This window comes from Mus musculus, chromosome 1 (genome assembly GCF_000001635.26).
Source record: "Mus musculus strain C57BL/6J chromosome 1, GRCm38.p6 C57BL/6J".
Classification (NCBI taxonomy): Eukaryota; Metazoa; Chordata; class Mammalia; order Rodentia; family Muridae; genus Mus; species Mus musculus.
In genome coordinates this window covers 92162569-92187168 of record NC_000067.6, presented here as the reverse complement: position 1 = coordinate 92187168, position 24600 = coordinate 92162569, and the positions used below count along the sequence as shown (strand labels likewise).

Below are 24600 nucleotides of genomic sequence, written 5' to 3'. Positions count from 1 at the left end.
GTTTACATTACAATTCATAACAGTAGCAAAATTACAGTTATGGAGTAGCAAGGAAATAGTTTTATGGCTGGGGGTCACCACAACCTGAGGAACTGTTTTAAAGGGTCACAGCACTAGGAAGGTTGAGAGCCACTGCAGTAGGCACTTTAGGACATCCACTCTACCATTGATTCCCCCCTCTTCCCCCTTTTCTGCCTTGTGTGAGATCAGACCCCAGAGGTCTGGCTTGAGCTGTAGGATCTCATACTCACAGGAGAGACATGGTTCCAAGGGCAACAGGCCAGGGCATGGGGGAGATGCTGAGCAAGGCTGAGAAAAAGGCTCATGCTGACTTTCTTCCTGATACCATGCAAAGCTCAGGAATTGTGGATGGATGGTTTTTCTGACCCAGCAACCAGGAACCAGCTAAGGGAGGCAAGACAGCACTTCCTGGCTGCTGACTCCCCTTGACAGTTCTACAGAGGGTACAGCCCTAAGCAATTGACTAGTGTGGAACAGTCAGGTATCCTTGTGGCTCCTGTTCTGAGCCATGAGCACAGCCTTCTCTTGGGTTCTCTGGTTTGTCCGTGGATGGTTTTCTCAGATTCATTTCCAACTCAACAATAACATCATCGAATATGATTTCATCTCCCTGACTCCGTTTCTAATGTTAATGACTGCATTCTTCATGTCTAGAAGTCCCACTGGTTAAGAAACTCAGTGCTTTTTTTTCTTAGCATCTCATCATTTGGTTATATATCTAGTGTTGCTTTCCTTAACTTCTCTAGTCGTTTCTAATACACTTATTTTAAAACTTTCTTACGTTACTCCCATGTCTTGGGAGGGGCAAGCCTTGTTTTTTGACTTGTCTGCTGGCAGGTGCTCTCGGTGAATCATTTCCTATGGGTCTTATAATTTTACATAAAATTTCACATTCTATATAAAACATTTAGGTTGTATTAACTTTTGGCTGTGAGCTTACCACGAGTGAGACTCTTGCTGGGAATCTTTGAGAACTTGGGTTGGGAGTTGAGCTACTAGCAGAAACCTCAAGACTCTCCCATGGGGACTCATTTTTGTGTCAGTGTCTGGGCCTGAGTCTCCATGCTGTAGGTTGTCTAGACCAGACCAGAGTAAGAACAGCCTGCTACTTCTCCAAGGCAACTTCTTCTGTCTTCCTATGTAGAGGGCATGCTTTCTCCACTCTGTGCTCTGTGCAGATATAAACTCCACCGCCTCCCTTGTGTGCTTTGCCCCCAGCACTTGGTTTAGAAAGACCAGGACAGTTGTTTGCCTGATGAACACATCTGTGTAGGTTTCTTCTCCCCATGTCCCTGCTGGGAGTCAAAACCCAGGGTCTTATGCATGTTAGATTTCTTATCTTTAGGTTTATTTTGCTTCTGATTGCTGGGGGTCCTCTTGATTTCTTGTTCACCTAGCTATGTCTGTTCTCAAGGGCTGTCTTCTAGGCCACATTCCTAGATATTTTGTAAGCTGTCTACTCCTCTGTAGAATCCTAGACTTTGCCCTCTTTCCATGCTGAATCTAAGAATGACAACATCTTTCTTCAATACTTGTGTCTCTATTTCTTAGAAAGTCACCTGCTGCCCATCTCCTGGACACCTCTGTTTGTGATTCTGTCTTTTTCTATCCACCATTCCTTCCCTACATGAAGGCTGGATCCCTGTGTGAACTGTGACCTCTGCCCTCTACCCATGGCTCCATTGGGATCCTCAGGTTTTGCTCTCTGTTTCTATACCAATTGACCACTTGGCCACCCATAACAATTTTTTACAACAGGGTCCCTGAGTGTTGCAAACCCCAGCCCCCTTGAGTTGCCGCATGGATCCTGACTTTGGTTTGGCTGGTCTCAGCCCCACAGTGATCTTTGGCTTGACCCTGCTCAGGTTTTCTAATGCCCTACCCACTGGCCTAGCTGTTGGGAAGTATATATACCCAGTGTTATTCTTGTCACCTTTATCCCCTTCTCCTTCTCTAGGCTGGAATGACTAGCAGATCTATTATAAAACAAGATTGTGGTCCCCAGCTGTTCTCTCAACATTTGCCTGAATGTGTTTCTGTCTTCCTTGTCAATGAGTGTGGAGACTAAGCTGGCCCAGGGTACTGTCCAAGCCAGCCTGCTTCATCCTTCTGGCAGAGGCCTGTCTCTACTTCAGAATGGTTCTGTTGGGCTTTTTCAGAGCCCAAAGCCTGCCTTTCATGTTCCCACAGCCACATGCTGGCACAAGGAGTCTGGGGTGCCAAGGGGCAGTGCACCTCTAGGGCCATAGCTCTTCTTTCAGAACATGTTCTACATCCTGGACCATGGAATTCCATCTCTAGGTAGCCTGTGCTGTTTTGAGGGCCACCCTTCAGGGCAGAGAAAACTGGAGTGGCCCAACTCAGAAAGCAAACAAAAGGTCATGACATCAAATCCCAGGCTTACAACATCCAGCAAAAAGTGACAACAGAAGTCCACTTAAGGAATCCAGTCAGAGTTCTCAGAGCACAGTGTCTCCTCAGGTAAGGCTTCCAAGTAAACAGACAAATAGCAGCAGCTTGATATCATCAGGTCGGGCACACTTATCCAGGAGAAACTGACTGTGTAAGTCGAAGCAGTCAACCAGCATTTTCAATTGAGAGAGTCTAAGTACAAGTCCTCATCATGGAGGAGCGGCTACTTTCTCTTCCCTACTGCAGGCATTTTCATATTGTGGGATAAACAATAGTAATCTCTGTTGTAAATAGTCTACCTTCTAGCTGTTCTCAAGGACACAATGTCTTCAATGCCCTTAGTTCCTTGCTGTTTTCCCTTTCTGTGTTACAGAGCCAGAGAGCAGCCTGACCCAGGACAGGGGGTTTAGAGGACACTTGACATAAACATGCTTGGGTCTGGAGTGGAGGGCAAACCTGCTTCCTACATCAACTTTTCAGTGAAGCTCAAACAACACATGACAACTCAGGAATACAAATTGTAGTGAAAAAAAAACTCCACTGTTAATATAAATCATCCTACTTTTATTACATTTAGTGTGTGTGTCCTCATGCATGCATGTGCATGCCATGGCAAATGTGGAGGTCAGTGGAGAATTTGCAAGAATGGGGTTTCTTCTTCACGGTGTGGTCTCTGGGATTGAATGTAGGTCCTCAGGCTTGATAGCAATCTTTTTTACCCGATGAGCGTCTTGTAGAACCCAACCATTTCATTTTCTCTTTTCTGTGAATCTTTAGCCAGAAGTTGACTGACAGCCACACTAACTAGAATAGACGTCAAGAACTGGAATCACTGGTTGAAAAAAATACAAAATTTAAGGTTTCATCTGTGTGTGTAGTTGAAAAATTATCTAAAAGTTTCCATCAGGTGACACTTAGTGACGGTATAATGTGTTTATTTCTTCACTTTTCCTTTTATCAACAGATAAAGTGTTGCCTTTCTCCTGTTATTAAGGAATAGAACATTCTGTCATGTTCATTGGGCGTTCCTTCTTTTGTTTTCTTGTCTTTGCCTCTGCTTGTTTGGCTTGGAATCTGGTCCTTGTCTCGGCTTTGAAAGCCTCCTTCCTGTGAAGACCAGCCTCTAAGGATGATGCAAGCCTTGCCCTGTTGTAAAGCTCATTTGTGTCCAGATGCCTCAAAAGTGAGGCAGCCACTTCCTGCAGTGCTGTTTTCAGGTAAAGCCTGTCTGAGAAAGGCGTAGCTCTTAACTCCAGTGAGCTTTGAAAGGGAGCTATCTTCATGCAAGCCGTATTCCACACCCCATGTGCCTGTCTTCTTTCCCTTTGTAAAGCTCTACCCCTTGCTTCCCACACCGCCCTTTGCCACCATCCAGTAGAGTACTCTTCTGGTTTCTGGCCCCCTGGTTCCTGGGGGTTCTGTTGCTGTCTGGTTTCATCACCAAGCTACTCACATTCATCTGCCTGTGGTTTGCTTTTATAATGCTGAGTAGTATTCTTGGGTATTTCACAACCAGGGTTAGTCTATTTCTCTGCTTATTATGTTAACCATTTTCAATGAAGCCAAGTGTTCAGTACTTTCTTTTATGATTGTTAATGATATGCCTGACAGATATGCCCATTAACAGTTTTTTTTAAAGTATTTTTTAAATGCTTAGGTATTTCTCTTCTTCATGAGATAGAAATTCATTATTTTCAAATTATTAGCAGTTTGCATTCCATCTTCTTTTTCCACTGACTTGAAAAGCCATCTTCATTACTTTTTAAGTCTCTAGAGGATTAATATTACAAATAACTAACAACTGGTCCGTCCTAGGCCTTGGCTCAGAAGGCTGCTCACCAGTGACAGATGGGACAGACAGGTCCATCAATTTCCACCCCAAAGTCTATTCATTTTCTGGGAGCAATTTTACCTTCATTCTTCTTCTTGACTGTTCTTACCTGCTCATCTTTTCAATCATGCCACTCTCAGTTGCTTTTGAAGCTATACTTAGGTATTTACAGTATTCTCTGGTTGATACAACTGGGAATTTTCTGCTATGTGTTCTAAAGTCATGTGTTTAACCCACATACTCAGTGCACATTCACTGCTGCTGTTAGTATGTCTGTAAGTTTTTTCCTTTCTAGGTGGCTAGTGATCAAACCCAGAGTCTTGAGCATGTATCTTACCACCCAGCTTAGACTGGTTCTACTTCCAAGTTCTGAGATCCTGGGATTATAGGCGTGCCCATTTGGCTGAGCCTGACCTCTCTCCATATTGGGGAGGAAACGAAGTCTTGTTTGTGCCAGTCAGGTGTGCTCTATCTTTAGTCGGAAAGTAGTTTTTGTGTTTAAATCCACCCCCCCTTTTTTTATTGGATATTTTCTTTATATTTCAAACATTATCCCCTTTCCTGGTTTTCCCCCTCCCAGAAACTTTCTATCCTACCCCCCCTCCCCCTTTTTCTATGAGGGTGTTCCTCCACCTACCCATCCACTCCCACCTCCCCACCCTCGATTCTCCTACACTGGGGCATCTATCCAGCCTTCATAGGACCATTGATGCATGACAAGGCCGTCCTCTGCTACAAATGAAGCTGGAGCCATGTGTACTCCTTGGTTGGTGGCTTACTTCCTGGAAGCTCTGGGGGGTGGGGTCTGGCTGGTTGATATTGTTGTTCTTCCTAAGGTTTTGTGTTTAATTTTTAATTGGTGGGCTTCTACTAATTCTTGGGTGTTTTTGTATTAGAGGTCTGTTTTTATTTCTGATCTCCTGGTTTCTAACACCAAGCCTCTGTCTGAGAATGGGACTCTGTAAAGCCCTATAGAAACCCTGGTGGTACTGGGGTGCCCTTCCCCTACTCTTTGTTTGCTGCTAGAGCTTTTTCTATGTACCAATCACAATTCTGTGAGGTCTAATCAGCACAGAGCAATACTCCCCCGACCCTGGAACCGAACCATATCATTTCAGAGTAACTGCATCTAAGATTATATTCCAGCACTTTCTCATGGCACTTTTGTTTAGGGTTGTCTTTACTCAGTACTCACCAAATCTGTGATTATTGCATGTCTTTATCCTTTCAAGTACTTCTGAACTTCATGTTTCATCTAAATGTTAGCAGGCTGCAGATCCTGCATTATTTTGTATGTAAATTTGGTAGTGTACTTTTCTATAAGCAGCTGCACTAGCACTCCTAAGTGCGGTCATTTTCTTCTGCTCTTTTCTATTCCACAATTCATCCCTTGGCTTCACAGCTGAGCTATCCTAGAGTATGAATTTCTCCCAGTGAATGAAGCTTTCTAACTCAGTATTACCTTGAGATAATGAAAAGAATCTATTGCTTCTTGCGAATTGTTTTACCTTCAATTTTCCCCCAGTCATGGAACAAAAATGCTATTAAATCTCTACTCAACTCCTATCAGGCAAGGCCTAGTAAATAGGTCAGCATCCTAGGTCAGGCCATGTAGGGTGGACCAGATGCTCTTGTCTTCGTTTTGGATGTGGGATTCTGGAAATATCATGGACACAGGATGAGAAATTGCACTACTCTCCTGATGAAAGGAAATGGACCCAAGGGAGCCAGAAGGATGGCCTTTCACGCCCATCCACATTCGTGAACGCCAATTATAGGCGCTTGGCCCAGGTCTAGAAGAACCTCAGAGAAGGGGTGGTCCCAACAAACCGGGACGCCGTGGCGGCGAACCAAGAATACACCTCCGCAACAGCAGCGGTCCCAGAACCCCCAGTTCCCACGGCCACGCAAGGCCCCACAGTCACAGCCGCACCCCCAAGCGGCGCGCCTGCCCCGGGGCAGGGCGGGGCCCGCCGCGCCTGCGCACTCCCTCTGGGCTCGGCGTCCCCCGCACGCAGCCCACGTGATCTGTGCCTTGCCTAAGATGGAGGTTGCCGCCAGGCCCGGCCGGGCCCTCGCCTTAGTCTGTGCTCTTCCGCGCCCCCTTAGAGCATGAGACAGGCGCTCAGGCACACTGTATTGACCCGGGCAGCGCCGCGGGCTGCCAAGGAGGTCTGTCCACGGCTTCAATCAGTTCGCGCACCAGCTCCCTGCTCTTTCTAAAACAGCAAAAGCTCTCAGAGCGGGCGCCTGGAGAGTCTTCGGTACGCCCCGCTCATTAGAATTGACAATGCTGGGAGCCAATGGGGTTTGGAACTTTTGAGAAGGGCGGACGAAGGCGGAGCCCCTTCGCAGCGCCCGCGAAGCGGGGCTGGCTGTTGGGCTATTGTGGGGCGGACTTAGGACTCTCGGACCAATGGAAGGGCGGCTGAATTCTTGGAGGCGGGGCCGAGCCGTAATTGACGCTTTCTTCATTAGAAACCAGGCAGGGGGCGGCGCCCACGGGGGGAGGTGACGCAAAGCCGTTGTAGCCAATGGCTGGTGGGCCGCCGACGGGAGGGGCGGGGCTGGGGCGCCTGACGGGCGTAGGGCGCGGCCTATCCCCGCGCGGCTCTGCGCTCGAGGGGGAGCAGCATCATGGTTCAACGTGGGTCAATTTTTTGTGAATGAGGAGGGGAGGTTGTGGGGCCGCTGCCGCGGAGCACCATCCCCGCCGCCGCCCGAGCCCGAGCCCGCGCGCCTGCTCGCGCCGCCGCCGCCGCGCCGCCTCACGCCCGGCCCGCTCAACGCGGCTGCTGTCGCCGTCGCCGCCCGAGCCCGCCCGCCCGCCGGCGGCGGCGCAGGCTGAGGAGATGCGGCTCGGAGCGCCGGAGCAGGGCTAGACGCGGCCCGCCGCCGCCGCGGTAAGCCACCGGCCGTCATTGTCCGCGCCGCCCGGTTGCTGGCGGCAGGTGGACGCCCGGCCCCGCCGAGGCCTCGGGGCCCTGCGCCGCGGGCTGGCGGGCGGGAGAGCGGCCTGCGCCGGCGGGCGGGCAGGTGGGCGCGCGGGGGCGGGGGCCGGGGCGTTTATGTAACTTTGTCAGCCTGTGAGTTTGCAGAAAACGCCCCTCGGCGGCGGCGGGCGGCGGGGCGGGGGCCGCGGCCGGGCCCGGACCGTCGCTGGGCTGGCGAGGAGCTGCGCTAGCCCCGGAGACGACCGGTGTCCACCCTGAGCGAGGGTTCCGAAGGCACAGCTTGTAGCTCACACAGCGGGAGTCGGTCGGAAAGGCCGGGTGTGGAACCCGTGTTCTCCTTTAATGCACACCGAGAATTTGTTAATAACTTGCAGCCGCTGATAGCAGTGTTTTGGTTATTGCATGCTGTAAATTGACCTGCTGTGACACGATTTTCAAATAAAGCGTCGCAGAAATTAAACTTAAGTTATTTTAGAACTAATGACTTTCTTAACTAAATCCTAATTGCATTACTGTAGAGACCTACCTAATTGCTTTCCGAGAGCCACTCTGCCTGCCCGGGGAGGAAGGAAAGGCCTGTGTAGTCACTTTGCCTCCCTGCTTTTCTCTGCTCAGGCTTTTCTGTCTGTTCCCACAAACCACCTAAGCATTTAAGGCCTGCGAGTATTAACGTGTAAACAGCCATGGCCCTGTCGCACTTTGGGGCTAGGGGGATGCTGGCGGCTTGCACCTTGACCTGGTTTCGGTTTTTCCTCCGTGATATGATCGAGGTTGCCAGGAGTTTTAATTGCTTCTGATAATTCCGTGCATTATTTCAGGACCGGCTTGATGAAAGCTAGTGTAGTGGTTTCAAAATCCACCCAGAAAGAAGGTGATGGTGGTGGTGGTGGTGTAGGTAGGTGTAGTGCTTGTGGAGAGGCAAGGAGGTTGAATTAAGAAAACTCAGCTGCTTGTACACAAATATACACTATAGCAGTTACAAGGCAGCAAAAGTTATTGCAGAATTTTGCAGTCACTATGGCAACACAATTACTCCATTATAATTGGAAATGCAAAATGCCACCCAGTTAGAAGTTTCATCAGGATGGAGTTTTGGATATCAAAAAATATGTGAGATTTAGTTAAAAATTCTCATTTTTTTCCCCCAGGTAGCTTTGCAGCTCTAGTCTAGGTTCAATTGTCTATTTTTAAGACCCATCCGCTTTCCCAGATCTGCCACTCCTCGGGATCTGTGGCATCTTTCCCCAGAAGAACTCCCCGTTTGTGTGGGAGGGAAGTATTTTCATGCTTTAAAAACACACACCCGACACACTGTAAGACTTCTATGGTTTTCTGTGTTCTGGCTTTTCTTTTAAAGATCAAATGCCTTCCTGAAGAGCAGTAATCACCCAGAAGAGGCTGGGTTTGCTAGAAGGCAGAGGTAACACTGCCCCCTTTAGGGGTCTGCAGGCTGCTTACAGGGTATCTGGGAGCCCTGTGGGGGAGAAGAATGACTGTGAACTGCAGACGGGGCCTGGATAGCCTAGAGACCAAGGACAGATGTGACCTAAGCAGCCCTAGCAAGAATGTCTGTGGTTAGCAACATCAGAGAGCTGTGCAACATATAAAGCCCCCAGATGGCACCTTCTCAGAAGCTAGGGGCTGCTGCTGGTGAGGTGGGCAAGAGAACATAGCACTCTATCTTCCTGGGGCTCCTGGCTCCTAGCTTGACTTTGCTTTCAAACCTGTGTTAGGAGGATGTCCCTCTTGATGTTTACCAGAAGAGCTCTGGTGCTGGAAGTTTCCACACGTCGTGGGGCTGCTGCAGCTTAATTTCGTTAGAACTCTTTCCTTTTAACTACTGCATATTTTTGCCCAGTAATCGACTTCCATTTTCCAGCCTCATTGTGAGGTTTCAATGCAGCATGAACGGCTTTGAATTCCAATCCTTTGATGTTGGGGGTGGCACCAAAGGAAAGGCGACTTTGTGCCGTCCTAATTGCCAGAGCAGAAGAAAATTTCATCACTCCTGTCAAGCCTTGTCCATGCCATTTTCTATTGAAAACGGCTGGTTTTTCAGAACTCTGAAGCTGCCATAAGTAATACATTAATACCTGATGTAGGGAGCCAGGGAGATGCAGAAATGAGAGACACCTGCTGCACGGGAAGATTGGGGTGGCGTGGGGGGGCTCAGTCCCAGGACCAGGGCTTTTGATGTCTCTGGGCCCTGGGGTGACTATGCAGGCTTCAGAGGGTGAATCCAGAGTTGAGCTCATGTCCCATTGGTTGTAACCCAGTCTTGGGGTAGGGGCCCCAAAGAGATTTTTGGAGTGGCTTTGTCTTGGTCTCCAGTGACCATCCAGTGTCCTGCTGCTCAGCCAACTCTGGGCCTTAAGTGTGACACTGACCTTTGAGGTGCAGGTGACGGAGGGGGGCAGAATCAGAAGTGCTGCTGCATTTGAACAGACCCTAGTCCATTTCTGCAGAGTGCTCTGAGCTGTCAGGAGGTCAGTTGTTTGCTCTTGGGCTCATGTGAGTGAGCAGGATGGGCTTTGTTTAGGGTGGAATGTGGTCTGGCATCTGCAGCTGCTCTTGGCTTTGCTGCTGCCCTTGCCTCTCAGACATGCCTCCGTACTTCCTGAAAGGCCAGACTGGGGTCCACACAAATGGACCCCACTGAGACCCTCCATGTAACTGGACCCGGTTAGAACACTGTAAGGTCCTGAGTAGATGAGAGTGTCTTCCTTCCCTGGATCAGGAGATTACACAAGTCAGTAGCAGATGTTTAAATGAGCACCCAGTAAGAGCCATGGGCCATTCTTTGAGCACTTTCCATCTTCGTCTCCTCTATTGCTCCCACAGCTACAAGAAATAGGTGATGCTACACACCCTTGATAGCAGGGATGTGAGAGGAATGGCAGCCTTGAGTCCCAAAGGCTGAGCCTTTCTTTACCTCTGCTTTGGGCCCAGGATGAGCCTGTGTGGAAGGTTAGTGTTATTGAGTTGTTTGGAAGAGCACAGCTACTTTGAGAAGATAATTTGGAATACTTTCCCAGTATGGTGTTAGGTTGTCTGCCCTTCTGAGCTGTCACCGCTCTGGGTTTCATTTGAGTCAGAAAAGTGACTTTAATGTCTTCGTTGTGCCTTCTGTGTAATGTTGAAAGGCTCTGGGTTCTATCTATCCCGAGTATCACAGAAATCAGAGCAGTCCAGTTGGCTGGTGGTTGTTACAGCCTGTTCTTGCTTGCTTGAGTCTTGAGAAGTTCCAAGGCTGTGCAAGCAGGCGGTGATTGGCAGCAGACAGCCTATGGTCTGTGCCCATTTCTCAGAGCTGCTTAGTGCTACTGGTAGTCTTACTTACATGGGAAATTTTTATTGGAAGAATGTAACCACTAACTGAGGAACTACAGCACTCAAGTGTTCTTATCCTAAAACCAAGACAGTGCCTTAAGAGAAAATATTGGCAGATTTAATAGTAAGAAGAAAATCTTTGGAGAAAGACTCTATAACCAAGATTCAGAGACAAGAGAGAAAAAAAATGTGTAACCTATTTGGCCTCTGTGAGATTAATAGCCAGTATATATAAAGAGCTTTTGCAAACTAACAATAAATGGATGAGCTTCCCTGTTACAGTTTTTAAGGCATGCAGGTAGGCAGATCTCCACAGCTAAGAGAAAAGACTGAGCGTAGCTAATAACCCAGTGTATGGGAGATTACATCTGTGCCCTTTGTATTAGTGAGATTGATAACAACACCCACAACTGTGATAAGGATATGGCTTCCTAGAGTTTAACAAGTTATATGTAACAAATGCTTAGGCTGGAACCTAGGCCCATAGGAAGCACAATGTAAGCATTAGGTATACACACATTTGTTCTATAGAGAGAACAATGTATATTATCATACAAAATATCTAATTTCTCTCCAGGGAAGTATCAAAGATTTAAATGGCCGTTCATTCAAGAGGCAGTTCTGAATCCTAGAATTTATTCTAATGACTGTGGTAAGCACATTGACACCCAAGTACTTGCAAGACACGGGCTCTGCCATCTGCAGAAGCACAGCTCTGTGAGTACCCTTGTTGCTGTAGGTAACCTCCCGGTGCGTGGTACACAGAGGCATTTGGCCTAGAGCAATCTGTAGACTGACTGGCTTTCTGGTTTTTAATGAGTTTCCAAGGTGATATTGATGGCCATTGGGATATCAGGAAAATGAGGCCTAAGAGACCATCGTTGTGTTTATTCATGTTGGCGTTGGTTATATATACATTTTTGCAGTATAGAAAAATTTTAAAATGATGTAATGGTAATGTTAAAACAATTTATGCCACTTTAAGTTTTTTTCACAGGAGAATAAGCAGGTCCTTGGGAGGCTGATGATAACATTTAGTGTTAGAAGAATCTGAGACTGTTGCTCTGAGTCACTCCTAAGCTCTCCAAGGTGGGGCTTGCCTCGTGGGTCTGCTCTGCTCTGGTGCAGTCCATGCTGCAGGCATTTTCTAGTTGACCTCTATGAGAGCGGGTCTCTGCCTACTACTCCATGCAGGAAATCCTGTCAAGGCGTCTCTAGAAGACCCAGAGAGCATGTGAGCCCTCCCCTCTGGCTTCGCAGCCCTCACTCAGGGTCTTTGCCTCATTGCTGAGCTTCCAATCTGGCCTGCTTTGCGTCCCCGCTTCCTCTTGGTCTTCTTGGCCAGGGCCTTTGCACATGCAGCGCCCATTGCATCTGTCTTCCCCAGTTCTTCGGTTCATGTCCTCCTTTCAGTTTTCTACTCAGCTTAGCTCAAAGGCCTTCTTACTCCTTTTTCACGTTTTCCAGTTGTGCAATTTCATAGTTTATTGTGACATTAGTTGTTTAATGTCATTTCTTCCTGGCTGAAGACCTTAAGGAGTCAAAAGGCGGGGAGTGCCTCATGCCTGAGTTGTGCCTGGTCCTTGGCAGCTCAGGGACCTGATGAATAGGTGGGCAATGCAGTGTAGGCCTTGGAAGCAGAGCTTGGTGAGGACACACGCCCAGACCATTGCCCCCGTGCTGTCTGTTTGGGTTCTGGAATTGCCTGTTCTCCTCTCAAGCATCTGGGAACTTCTTCTGATTGGAGATTACATGCTGTTAAGTAGATCCATAAATACAAGTGAAGTGGGTTCTGTGATGTAGCAAGGAGTGAGGAGCAGAAAGGGCTTACATACAGCTGCCAAATAGCAAATGGGCCATTGTGCATTGCCAGGGCAAATGCTCCCAGCTTGTCCCTTGGGTGGGTGGAGGGGGCTGACTGTGGTATTCAAGGTGGCAAGCTGCTGCTCCTGCTAAAGACATTGTCTCTGTTTATTTTAATTTGGAATTAATAGCATTACTTAATCATTTCTTACTTAACCTCATAATTTTAACATGATCCCTTAATATGGTTGCATACATAAACATTCTAGAGTCTGCTCTGTTTAAAAGTGCATGTTGGGCTTTGTTAGTTTACTGTTGTCTGTGAAGTATTCTGGCTGTGCGAGTCAAGAGCTTTTGTTGGATTGATGTTTAAGCTTGAGACAATAAATCATCTATGGCCTGAAAGCCTGAAGCAGCATTCCAAGTGGGAGTGCTGTCCCGATGGTGAGGGACTGGCGACTCCTTCATTGGTTTTATAGGCTGCTTTTTTTTGCTAGAGTAGTTCTTTTTGAAACAGAAGTTTTTCTGCTTCCCTTACCCCTGGTCTCTGGTGTTGAAGAAGGTGGTGAATATTTCTAATGGATCTGTTAGGTCTTTTCTAAGTATTCATCCTGCACATAAGCCCGGGCTATAGTTTCAGATTAGGCTCAGGACATGGGACTCCATTGAACATCTGCTTTGTGGCTGGCACTGTCGTCTGAAGATCCCACCCCTCCTCCTTACCACTGACCACCAGAAAGATACACAGATGCAGATAGGAACCTAGAAGGAGCAACAGACATACAACAGGTGCATAAGGTTGCCATTCAGAGAACCAGGGTGTGTGAAGCATGAGGTGGGAAGGCTGAGAGAGTTCCCTGTGGCTGGGGTGGTAAGGGGCCCAAGCAGGTTGGCAGGGGGTGGGGGAGCATGTGCTTGATAGTGAATAGGTATGGTCTTTTTGAGTCAGAGCAGGGTGGTGGGACTGCATTAGGGTGGGAAGGCCCTCATGGTGGAATGATGCCGTATTCCAAGCACTGCTTAGCTGCAGTGTGTGAGCAGAGAAGAGCTGGGTATTCTTGGGCTGGCTGCATGGGGCTTGTTCTTGTGAAGGACTGCTGTGCCTTGCAGCGCGGTTATCTGTTGTCTAATGTGGCTGCATTCCCTTGGTTCTGTTTCTTATGCCTATGCCTGGCAGTGTTGGTGATGTGCTTGACCATCTGAGGCATGTTGAGGCTCCTGGGTATCCCATGGTATGGCTGGGCTCTCCCCAGAGTGTGTGCTAGGGCTAGGGTTTAAGCACTATCATGGAGGCCCCTTGTGTCAGGCTTGGTCACTCTACTCTGAGGCTGGAACTGCAGACTGAGGGGAGGGGGTTCACTCCTTTGAAGTTGTGTTGCTGAGAGCTTTCTCTGTGGCCCATCCAAGACCTCTTAGAGAAGAAGCTTATTCAGGGGAGATGCTTGTTGGGAGCCAGTGGAGGAAAACCTCACCTTGACATCGCCGTCTGCATCAAATCCCAGGACTATATGCCATTGCCTGCCAGCCCATGCTATTGCAGTAATGTGGCAGTGAGCAGATCAGCAGACTGTGACAAAACACATAACACAGTCCCTGCTCTTCTGCTACCTATGGGGCACCCTTTAAAGTTTGCTCGTCTCTGAACTCATGCTAGGACCCTGTCATTTGCCAGTTCAGGTTTGGACTGTGGCCTCTTAGTATGGTTGACAGGTTAGGTCTAAGTTACTCTTGGCCTTTAAAGAGCTTAGGAAGTAGTTGGTAAATGCCACAATGGATAAGGCTCCTTTTGCTATGGCATTTCTGTGAGGTCCGTACTGGGAGGACTGGCATTGGTGGTCTCTGTTCCCTTTCTGTGGGACACTTCTGTGCAGCTCCTGTGTTCTTCTTTGCTTCCCTCTCCGAGCTGGAGGGACACATTCAGGTCTGCCGAATTTGTAACTTTTCTGGTGAGCTCCTTTTCCAGAGCAGGCTGTTGCCTTTCATATTTATTGCCCTGCACATTTTGCAGCAGCCCCAGTGTCTCCTGCAGGTGTCAGTTGAAGTGGTAGCTGACCTGAAAGGTTTGTACTTTGCTACCCATTGAAGTCCCCAGGAAACATGGTTGGCTCTTCTTTCCAGCAGCTGACATGGAGCAAGCCACAGTGCTGGGCCATGTGGAAGACGGTGTTGGGATTTAGAGTTAGTCAATAGTCCTTCTCAGAGAAGAGGGCTTCCTCTGTCAGGGTAGAATGTGATCATCATTTGGGTGCACTTTGGTGGCAGTTTTTCAGAATCTGAGTGGGAATATAGTTAGAGGAGCAAAAGAGGCTGACAGTGGGACTTTTATTTGTCTGAGGTGCCTTGTCTTCTGGCTCCTTGAGTGGCTCCTTACAGGTGTGGGGATGCATGCATAGCTCTGCTGATTTTGGCACTGTCTGCCTGGGGAATACGATAGTGGTTCTGAAGCTGACTTTCCACAAGTCTGGAGTGTTGGAGACAGATCATGAGTGTTGAGTCAAATCTGAGCAAAACTCCCTGTTTGACCTTTTCCTGGCTAGCAGCATTGCATGGTCTTGGTTCATCTCATGCCATCTGTAGGATGGAGGGAGAATTTCCATAGAATTGCTCATAGAAGATTCTGGACAAGTGGGCTCCCTGAGGCCTGGCCTTCATCTTGCTGTCTTTTTATTCTGTTCCTCATCTTATGGTGCTCACAGTTCTCTTTGCTGGCAGGCCTCTGGGAGGAATAGAGTTAAGGGCAGAACATGCCACCTGCAGAGGTGTTTGTTGTTGGTGATTAGGCCTTTGATACAACTGCAGGACTTTCTGAGGCCCAGTGCCAGCTTAAGGTGTTTCTGTGCCTGCATCTGGTTGGGAGGCCTCCTTGCAGGACCTTTGTGTCATTTGGGAACAAGGATGTATCTATCTTTGCCCTTGCAGGGACTATTACTTAGATTGTGGACTTGAGAGCTTAGGATAGTTGTTACTGAAATGCCATGAGCCTATCAGGGCACTACTCTATGGCAGTCCCTTCTTACACACAGGGCCTGGCCTATGGTTGTAGGCATCTTGTCAGTGAGTCTACACATCTCTTTGTACCTGAGCCAGTAGTGCTGCCCTGTCTCCAGGAGGGGCTGTGGAAGTGACCTGATGGCCTTTTTATGATAGATCTCAGTTGTCACCAAACTACCTGGTATTGTGGAAAAGAGCAGTTGTGTGGTCCTTTACCATACATCCAGTTGCTAAGGGTTTTCCTGTTCCCTTGCCTTCTGGGTGGTTTCCACCCCTCTCTTCACTGTTTGTCTTTGATAGGAGCAGGAATCACTGTCATTCTGGCCAAGGTAACAGTGACTGGAGGGAAGCATCATGACAGTATGCTTAGGATATAGGTGCTGTAGGCATGTAACAGTTTCTGGTCGCACATTGAGGGACAGAGATCCTGGGGAAGGCAAGAAGGACTGAAGGAGAAGTGCAGCCTGTATGCATACTCCATGGGATTGCTGTGGGCAGCAGTGTATACTCTGGAAGTGCCAGGCAGCCCCTGAGGAATGGAGGAGCATGAAGCAGGGTTGACGTCCCTCTGAGATACCTGAAAAGAAAGGTGGCTCTCAGTGTCACAGAGGAGATCTTTCTGGTGTTAGCTTTATCAGGTAAGGTCTCTCCACAGCAATACAAAGGACATCATGCACTCTGGGAAATTGACTGGCCCACTTTCCAAAGTACAGATGGAGGAAGTGTTCCAGCAGGGCGAGAGCTGGCTCCTCTACAATGTATTAAGGATGTGTCCTCCCCCACCCCCCAACCTTGCACCTGGTCTTAGGAGAGTCAGATTCATGAGTGACAGGGCCCTGCTAAGTGTCCCAGAGCTCCTTTACTGCATGCCCTTCAGGAAGGACCATCTTTGTCTCAGCAGAGTCTTGAGTTCATGCAGCTTGTTCTGGCTTTGGTCTTAAAACATCTCTGAGTCAGGCTCTGCCTCAAGAAGACAGACTGCACAGCGTGGCTCAGCCTACATGCTGGTAATGGGTTTGCCTCTTCCGGAAACTGGCTGGGACATCTGCCTCCTCCTATGGAAATGGCTGCTCGCAGGAGGGAGGGAAAGGAAAAGGATGCTGAGGAGGGTGGCAGTTGCTAGGTTGCTGCCATCATCATGAAGCACCTGGAGCTTCCTTGGTCTCTGCAGCAGTTATGGAGCAGAACTTGAGTGAGCGTGGGGCTTATAGCACAGGCTGTGCTGAGCACTGTGCACACCTGAGTCTCATGTGGTCTCCTCTGTGAGGGAGAAATGATCTGCTTAGGAGGTGGAGTATGCAGCAAGGTCAGTTGGAGGGACTGTGTGGTATTATATAGTGGTTTGTGCACACAGCTGCTTTAGCCTCTTGTAGAGACAAGGTCCTGCTTCATTCTGCCTCTGCTGGCTAACTGGGAAATACAGATGACCTCAGAGAGGGACTCAGCACCTCCACATGTAGGCCACAAAGGTGGAAAGGATTATGTTGTGGAGTATGGGTTGCACCCCAGTGAGGTAGATGTTCATTCAGGCTTGGGGTTCTAAGTAAACAGAAGGACAGGGCAGACTGGGGTCCCAGTAGCTGAGCTGTGCAGAAGCCCAGAGGGTAGGGCTTCTAGACCCACTAGCCAGCTTCCCTCTGTGGCTGGTCCTGCTCCTCATGACTATCAGTTGCCTGAGGATGCTTTACAGAAGCTCCTGCCATAGGTAGAAGTGTGAGGGTGCCAAGTGTCTCCTGAGAGGGCATGTACAAATGCAGCCCAGGCTCAGGTTGTGATCCATATCCCTTGCTGTGCTCCAGGGAGTTTGGGGAAGGAGTCTACTTTGGGATCAAAAGATAGTCTTCAGGGTCTGGGCTTTGTGGTCCTCCAGCCTGTGGCAGGCCACAGCATCAGCTGTCTAGACTCCTGGCCCCAATCTCTTCATTTACAGCTTGGATTAGAGAATTTCTGTCTCTGAAGATATTTGTTATTGGGCAGAATGCAGTGGTTGGCAGCCCAGCCCCCAACCTTGCCCTATTGGCCTGACTGCCTTCTGAGGCCCACATGCATGGGGTCAGCTGTGTCTTGCTAGGCTTCTTTAGTCTAGCAGACCTGGTACTGCCGTTACATGTGGACCCATGGCTTGGATGCTCCTACTTCTAGCCTACCACTGAAGAAGCTCATGTCCCTAGTGTGGCAAGTTCCATGTGAGGGCCATGGGTTCAGGTTGTAGCTGCTTTGAGCCTGTGCCTTTCCTGCTTTCATATTAACTGATGTGCACAGTGGAGTAGTGCCCCAGTTGGAAGGGCTCATTCATTTTCTGACTTTGGATGGCTAAAGTATGTGGTGAGGGGCTTAGACTTTGAGAAACAGGCCAGGTGTGTATCTGGTGCATTTGTGTGCGAGCTGTTCTCTTGTTGTTTGCCTGGCCTCTCTGTTTTCTTTTCTGCATAACCAGAGTGGTGGGATGTTGCCATGTTAAGTTGTGTGAGGATCAAGTATCACACCCCTGGAGTGTGTGTGGAGGGAGGTAGCAGCTGTTTTAGCTTTGGTGTGCTATGCCTAGTGTGGAGAGCATTCTGACCAGAGAGACTCCTGCACAGGCTTTCTGACATAGGAGGCAAGGTGGAAGACTCTTAGTGGTTGTATTGGTGACTTTTATTCCTGAGCAAAGCACACTGAGAAAATGTATCATGGATGGCAGAAGTGGCCTTGTGGGACAAGGCTGGGGAACGTTCTGGCCACTGGTTGATATTGTGGGCTTGGCAATTGCCTTGGCAGGTGACCTTGTTTATGCTGTTTGTTAGCCACCCCTTCCCGTTCCCATTCCCCTTTCTTCAACTCTACTTTGGTTCTGAGAATGCAGTTCCTGCCCCATGCATGTGTACACAACACATAGACATGTGCACATAGCCCTCCCCATTTGCATGTTTACATGTACTTATGTGCACACACACATGTGCATGCACAACACAATACACATATGCATACACATTATCTACATGTACATGCCTGCACACTAGAACCCATTTTCAGGATAAATTCAGATTCTTTTCATTGATTTCTGGTGGGAAGAGACCAGTGCACATTCTGCTCACTACCTACCACTCATTGAGGACTTGTGGAGGTTTGGAGGCTCTGTGCATATGATGGTCTTTAGGGTTAGGATGATAAGAACCTTGCTTAGAGAGTATGGTCCTTACCCAGTTCCTGCTCTGTGTGGAGATGCTGGGCCTTAATTTTTAGAGGCAAGAATATTGAGTTGCCCTTTTTAGGGCAGAAGTCCTAAGTGTCAACTCATCAAATGGCCTGGGGTGGGCCAGGCATTGGGAGGATAAGGGTCACCTTTCTGAGGGTCATGGGCTTTGGTTTTAGCTCTTCTAGGTTGAAGAGATAAGACAGCAGTGCTGACCTCTTTTCCTTAGGGTGTCTTAGTTTTGCAAGCATAGCTGTGGCCTTAATACTTGCCTGGATAACCATGCAGGTTCTAGGATGCTTCTGCCTGGAGGACTCTACCCTCCATCTTTTTGTGGCTCCATATTGTTCACTTTAGTCTTGGATTCATCTAGGGCCCGGGCTTTGTCCCTACTTGGCCTACCAATCCTGTTGTTCATGAGAACTTACCTCGACTTCACACTGCTCCTGGGAAGATTGCTTCAAAGTTGTGTTACATGGGTCCTCCTGTAGCCAGGACCCTGTGACCCAGTCCTAGTGGTCCTGGGGTTGTTTCTACTTTTGGTGTCATCTCTTTCCTGTTTCAGTGTTGACCCACTTCTGCCAGTATCGCTGACCTGTCATGGGGTGCCTTCCTGGCTTGGTCCTAATCCCCTCAGACCTGAGCCTCCAGGTTTTCTATTAGATACCTGCACTGTTGTCTTCCCCCTCAGCCTTGGTCATGCCATTCTTCCCAAGTGTTCCAAGGTTCCTATTGCCTGGATCAGAACACTGATTTCTGTCTCATCTTCAGGGTTCTCCTGGCTTCAATCAGTCCCCTTATGCAGCTTCCTTCCTGTATCCTCAGTGGACATACTGCCTAGACCCTGCTTAACGGCACTTCTGGGCTTATCTGCTCCAGGCCTTTATGAATTCCTGCCTTGGGCTGGTTTGGGCTTGTTAGGAAAGGGCTGCAGGTGATTATCCAGTGGGCAGACAGCCAACTCTCAACTTCAGTGACAGTGTCACAGCCTCCTGACTTTCTTGGTACTGACCATTGTCCTTCCCTGCCTAGGCCATCATTAGGGGCTCCAAGGCCTGTCATGTTACCTCTGCCTATCCTGGAACTGAAGCAGATATGTGCTGCTCTTACACAGCTAAGCCTCATAGCTGGAGTTCCACAGTACTCACAGGCTTGAGGCTGGGAATAGGTTGCTTCTGGGCACATTCCCCATATTGAGCTAAGCTAGGACAGAGTTCTCCTGCCATTAAGCTGGCAAAGGGTGAACAGAATCCCTCTTTGGACCTTGAAGGGCTCCAGGGCAGGGTACCTCCTCCTTTGGAGACCAGCTCTCCTGCATGTCTCGGTATATTCAGAGTGAGGTAGGACACTTCTTTTGCCTCCTGATATGAGGGAGGCTAGGAGCCAGCAAGATTTAGCTGGAAAGCAGTGCCTGGTTAGAGCTGGAAAGCGGGCTTTCCCCCACTGTGGGGTAGGGGTGTTTGAGCCCTGGTCACTTGATTCTTGGCACCTGAGAGTTCATGAGAAAGATAGGGCATATCCATAGAAGTTGGACTCCTGACTCCGTGTGTGTGTGTGTGTGTGTGTGTGTGTGTGTGTGTATACGTACGTGCCAATATAATACTTGTTTTCTACTGCATCTGGGATTACTAGTGCCCCAGCACTGGCCCCTACACACAGAGTGTGGGAATCTGGGGCACATACAAGGAGACACTTCTCTCAAGGCCTGTCTGTGTCTGGTGTTCTGCTTCCTGGGCCTTGGCCCATAGGTTCATGAGTACGGAAGTTTATCTTAAACTGTTAAAACATTTTTAAACTGTCCATATTTAATACAATGACCACTTTAGGGCTAAAGGTAGAGGGATCCTGGGATTGTGCCTAGCCACACAGCCAGTATGTGGCGAAGCAGCCAGAACAATTTTTGCAGTCAGCACTTGCTCCTTTAGAGGAAGGTCAGCTCTTTTTTTATTGAAAGTTTCTCCACAGAGGGGGGCTAAAAGCCTTCCAAATGCCCCTTTGCTTATAGCTTAAGATGTTGTGGATCTTTGGAGCCCATCTGGTATCCTAGGCATCAGATTAAGAACACCTGGTAAGGTGATAGGCCCTTAGAACCTGGCTGTCCTAATGCTGACTTGGCATGCAACCAGGTGTTAGCAGCATGGTCAGAGGTGCCCTGGGGTCATGACGTTGTCCCATCCAGGTATTGTTAGAAGGGGTAGTAAGTGTGGTGCATCCTGTTACTCAGCCACTGCGGAGACAGTGTCTGTCGGCTCTCAGAGCGCTTGCTCAGACATTTCTATCTCAGTGTCTCTTCCTTGTGGTTCCTGCTCCTGCCCTTGCTGGCCTGATTGGTGCTGCTTCTGCAGGGCTTAGTTAGGCTCTGCACACCCTGCAGACATTTGTGGGCTTAGCTGCATCCTCTTTGCTTACTTCCATTCCATAATGGCTTCTCTTCCTCTCTCGAATATGGGGTTAGCCTCTTAGCCCAGCTGTCCTAGAGGAGTGCTGTGAGCCGGACAGACTGAGGCTATCTTTCGTTTGGAACACTGAAGACTTAGTTTAACTCTACCTAGTCTTTGAGTGTTGGTAGGGATGAGCCTGTCTACCCATGAACTATGCCCTTGCTGTGTATTTATCTTGAGATTCTTGGAGGGTTCAGGTACAGGGTACCTGTTCTGCCCAGATGGTTCCACGTGGTTAAGGAGGACCCCACCTACCCAGCACTATCCGACCTGTTCTAGGTCTGACTCAGTCTCTGCACAGGTCCCAGACGCAGTTTGCTGACAGATTGCTTAGACTCTAGATTGAAGGTTGTGACTGACAAAGGTCTGCTAGGGCTGCACCCTTATGGGAAGAGCAAGCCCAGGTTCTGCTTGTGAGGAGCAGTGCTGACCCTACAGGGATGTGGAGCATCTGGGATGAGTTCTGGGAGGTGGGGTTGGGGGAGGGGATAGAGTAAGATGAGTGTCTGTTAGATAGTGCCTTTAGCATGGAGATGTTAACCTCGGTATCTCCCATTTGGTTGTAGGTAAAAGTAGAAGTATTAACCTGGGTTGGGCTGTATCCTGGGAAGCTCTGGCCCATCTGTCCTTGTTATGGGGACCTCTGGTGGAGTGGGCAAACCTACATAGAGGGGAGGGCCCTGCAACTCCACGGTTTATTCTGTTCCTGTGAGGTGACCCAACTGGGTTATACTGGGTGGTCCTCCGTTTACACAATCAGAAAGGTATATAATGAGAATTTTGTTTCTTGATTGCCTGAGTATTTTTATTAAAGCATTTCTAATATCATTAATATTAAGGGAACTAAATTGAAAAAATAGATCAGCAATACAAATAAGCAGTTACTGTAATTGGGAAAATACTAATGATTTAATTTGCATATGTGGCAGAAGCATTTTTTTATGACTGCCTTGATAATAAAAGACAGGCTGAGTAGCACAAATGCAAGCAAATGAAGAAATCCATTAATTCTCCTATTCATTTAAAAAAATGGTATTCCCAGCTTTTACAGTGACAGTTTAATAATTAGGGTGCCTAATTTTAATCTGTTCCGTGGGTGCACACCCTGCCTAGCTTGGGCAGCCAGCTGCCAGTGGTGGGATTCTGTGTTCAGGCTGAAAGCGCAGGAAACTGGGGCCCTAGTGATACCCACAGTGATACCCTTGGCTGTGTGATTCCCATTGATGTGGAGCATGTTGTGGTCAGTGAGCCAGTCTTCATGCTGGACAACGTGTGAGGAGATTTGTATTACTCAGGGTCGAGTCTGTTGGTGGGTTCTCAGCCCTAGGCGTTTTTGACCCATCCTTCCCTAAAGAGCCATTTAGCTGGATGGAGATAGTCTGGGTTGTCATTACAAGCTGTGCTTGTCACTGGTGGGTTGAAGTCAGGCTGCTGAGCATCCTGCAGTACACAGGAAGGCCCCACTACTTAACTACCTCCCAATGCTGCTAGCACTGGCCCAGAAGCCCTGACCTGAACACTCCTGGAGTAAGGGTGGGTCTTCTGCACAGAGACGAAACTACTTGGGGACCAGTTACACAGATCATTTTTAGTTTGGGGGTGAGGAAGTGAAGTAAGCTCTCATTTACATATTTTGCATTTGGATGAAGTTATACCTTTATCCTTTTCTTTGCTGTTCTTTTTCTTTCTCTGTCCTTTTAAGCTTTGAAGAATGGATGTTTTGAGCCTTTAGAACTTAGTTTCGTAGCAGAGTGGTCAGATACAGTTAGAGATAATAAAGAGGCGTATTTGTGTGGTAGGAACTACAGAATGAAAGGAGACTGCTCAACTAGTGCATTTTTAGAATATGCAAAACAATGCACTGGAGTCCTTGGTTTTCCCTGGAAGCTCTCAGGCTGCACATTTCTGTTGCAGGGAGGGAGAGAGGCAGGAGGTGGTTTGTCACACTTGTTTTCTTCCCCATGATATGACATTTTTCTCCCATGACCAGGTGACAGTTCAGTTTCTGTTGATCCTTGTACACATCCTGATGTGTGTGTTATGTGCTGACTACTGTCTGTTACCACTTGTCTTACCAGTAGCTGGGACATGAACATGTCTTCATCCTCCGCATCCTGCAGGTTCTAATGAAGGTGCAGTCCCTGTGCTCTGAGAAGTTTGCATGATAATAAGTCTTTCCTTATTCTCTGAAGTGGGCTTTAAAGGCTAAGTAGAAGAGGGCAGGCAGCAGCTCTGAAGGGAGGGGATGTGGAACAAATCCATATAACCAAGTAATTTGGCAATTTATTAGATTTGTATGTGCACACAGCTTTTTAAAATTAAAAAGTGTGAAACTTGGCTCTAACCATTTGAAGGTGTACTGTTCAGTAGCACAACCAACTGCAGAATATTCCCAGAGCTCAAACTATACATGCTATGGTAGGGTTGAAGGTGGGTGACTTTTATAAAATGCATGTTCTTGTTAGTTCCATTGTGAGCACAAACATTTGCTCATTCCTAAAAGAAAGCCCTAAACAACAACAAATCCCAATGGGATGAGACCAGTGTTTGTAGGTGGTGTGTATTATACAAGTGGTGTGACAGATACTCTAAGAAGTAATCATGTATCAGGAATATGTGATACGTAATGGTAGTTTATATTTCATAGCTATCAGTTAATAATACATAACATACTGTATAATTGCAAAGTACATTCGGTGTCTGCATGTGTGTGCACCACATGAGTCTATACTTGTGTAATTGACAGGAGGCCTTTGGGGACTTTGGTCACTGCAGGGCTTGTACCTCTTCGCAGTTACTGCTTGCAGACATGGTCCAAACCTCCAAACTTGATTAGGCTGCCTGCCTTCTTTTCCTATGTGAATCAAACTCAGCTCTTGGCCTTGGTGCTCAGGGGTCATGCCTTCCTTTTTCATGCTTGTCTTGGTCCAGCAGGGAATTGGTACTGCTCCTAGGGAATGGGCCAGTGACTCCTCACTGTACTCCTAACTGAAGCCTGTGGTCTGCATTGTCTTCTCCCAGCAGTTACCATGTAGCCTAGACTGGAGGAATTGACCTGTAGTTGTCTGGCATCCTGAGTGTCTCTGAGAGGGCCAGACCCTAGTCACTGAAACCATTATTGCTTTTTCTCAATGACCTGTGAAGAGGCAGGTGCTGTTAGCTGGTCCCTAGAAGTCTTGGAGTTCCCAGTGCAGAGAACCATCACATGGCTCTGGAGATTCAGAGCTTGGGTCAGGACTCAGCTCAGCCTGGCACTCTGTGTGACATTTTGGGATGGTACCCAGGTGTTGTGAGGATAGAGTGAGGGTGACCAGGCCATGAATTGGGAGGGCAGCTAACCCAGAAGACCATTGACATAATCCTAGAGCAAGTGGTTTGAAGGCTGGGTACTAGCACCCCTCCAGGGATATAGCTTTTATGGACAGCAGGGATCATATCTGAAGGCTGAGCTAGGACTACCTTTTGCAGAAGAGGTGAGCAGCTGGTAACCGCATGGGCAGGTGGGAGCATTTGAGCTCTAATTTATTAATCACCAGCACTCACAGTGTCATCATGACTGTCTTTTTTTCTGGCAGGAGCCTGCTCATGACAAGGGCTCCCATACCTGTACCTGTAGTGGAACCGTATTGAGTCCTTCTTTTT

The 24600-nt window shown here is 48.2% G+C and overlaps 1 protein-coding gene across 21 annotated transcripts in view; it reads left to right on the top strand.

Moving 5' to 3' along the window:
* Positions 1-24600, top strand: part of Hdac4 (histone deacetylase 4) — a 266924-nt gene that overhangs the window by 8534 nt on the left and 233790 nt on the right. For 4 of the 21 annotated variants that reach the window (XM_030252541.1, XM_030252531.1, XM_017319482.2 and 1 more), the window contains exon 1: positions 6823-7167. The exons of 5 other annotated variants lie outside the window; for them this stretch is intronic. The gene's annotated coding sequence lies outside the window, so the exon portion shown is untranslated. Of the gene's footprint in view, positions 1-6290; positions 6529-6822; positions 7168-24600 lie in introns of those variants that run through there. 12 more of the 21 variants (XM_017319479.1, XM_017319477.1, XM_017319478.1 and 9 more) reach the window with 5 other exon arrangements.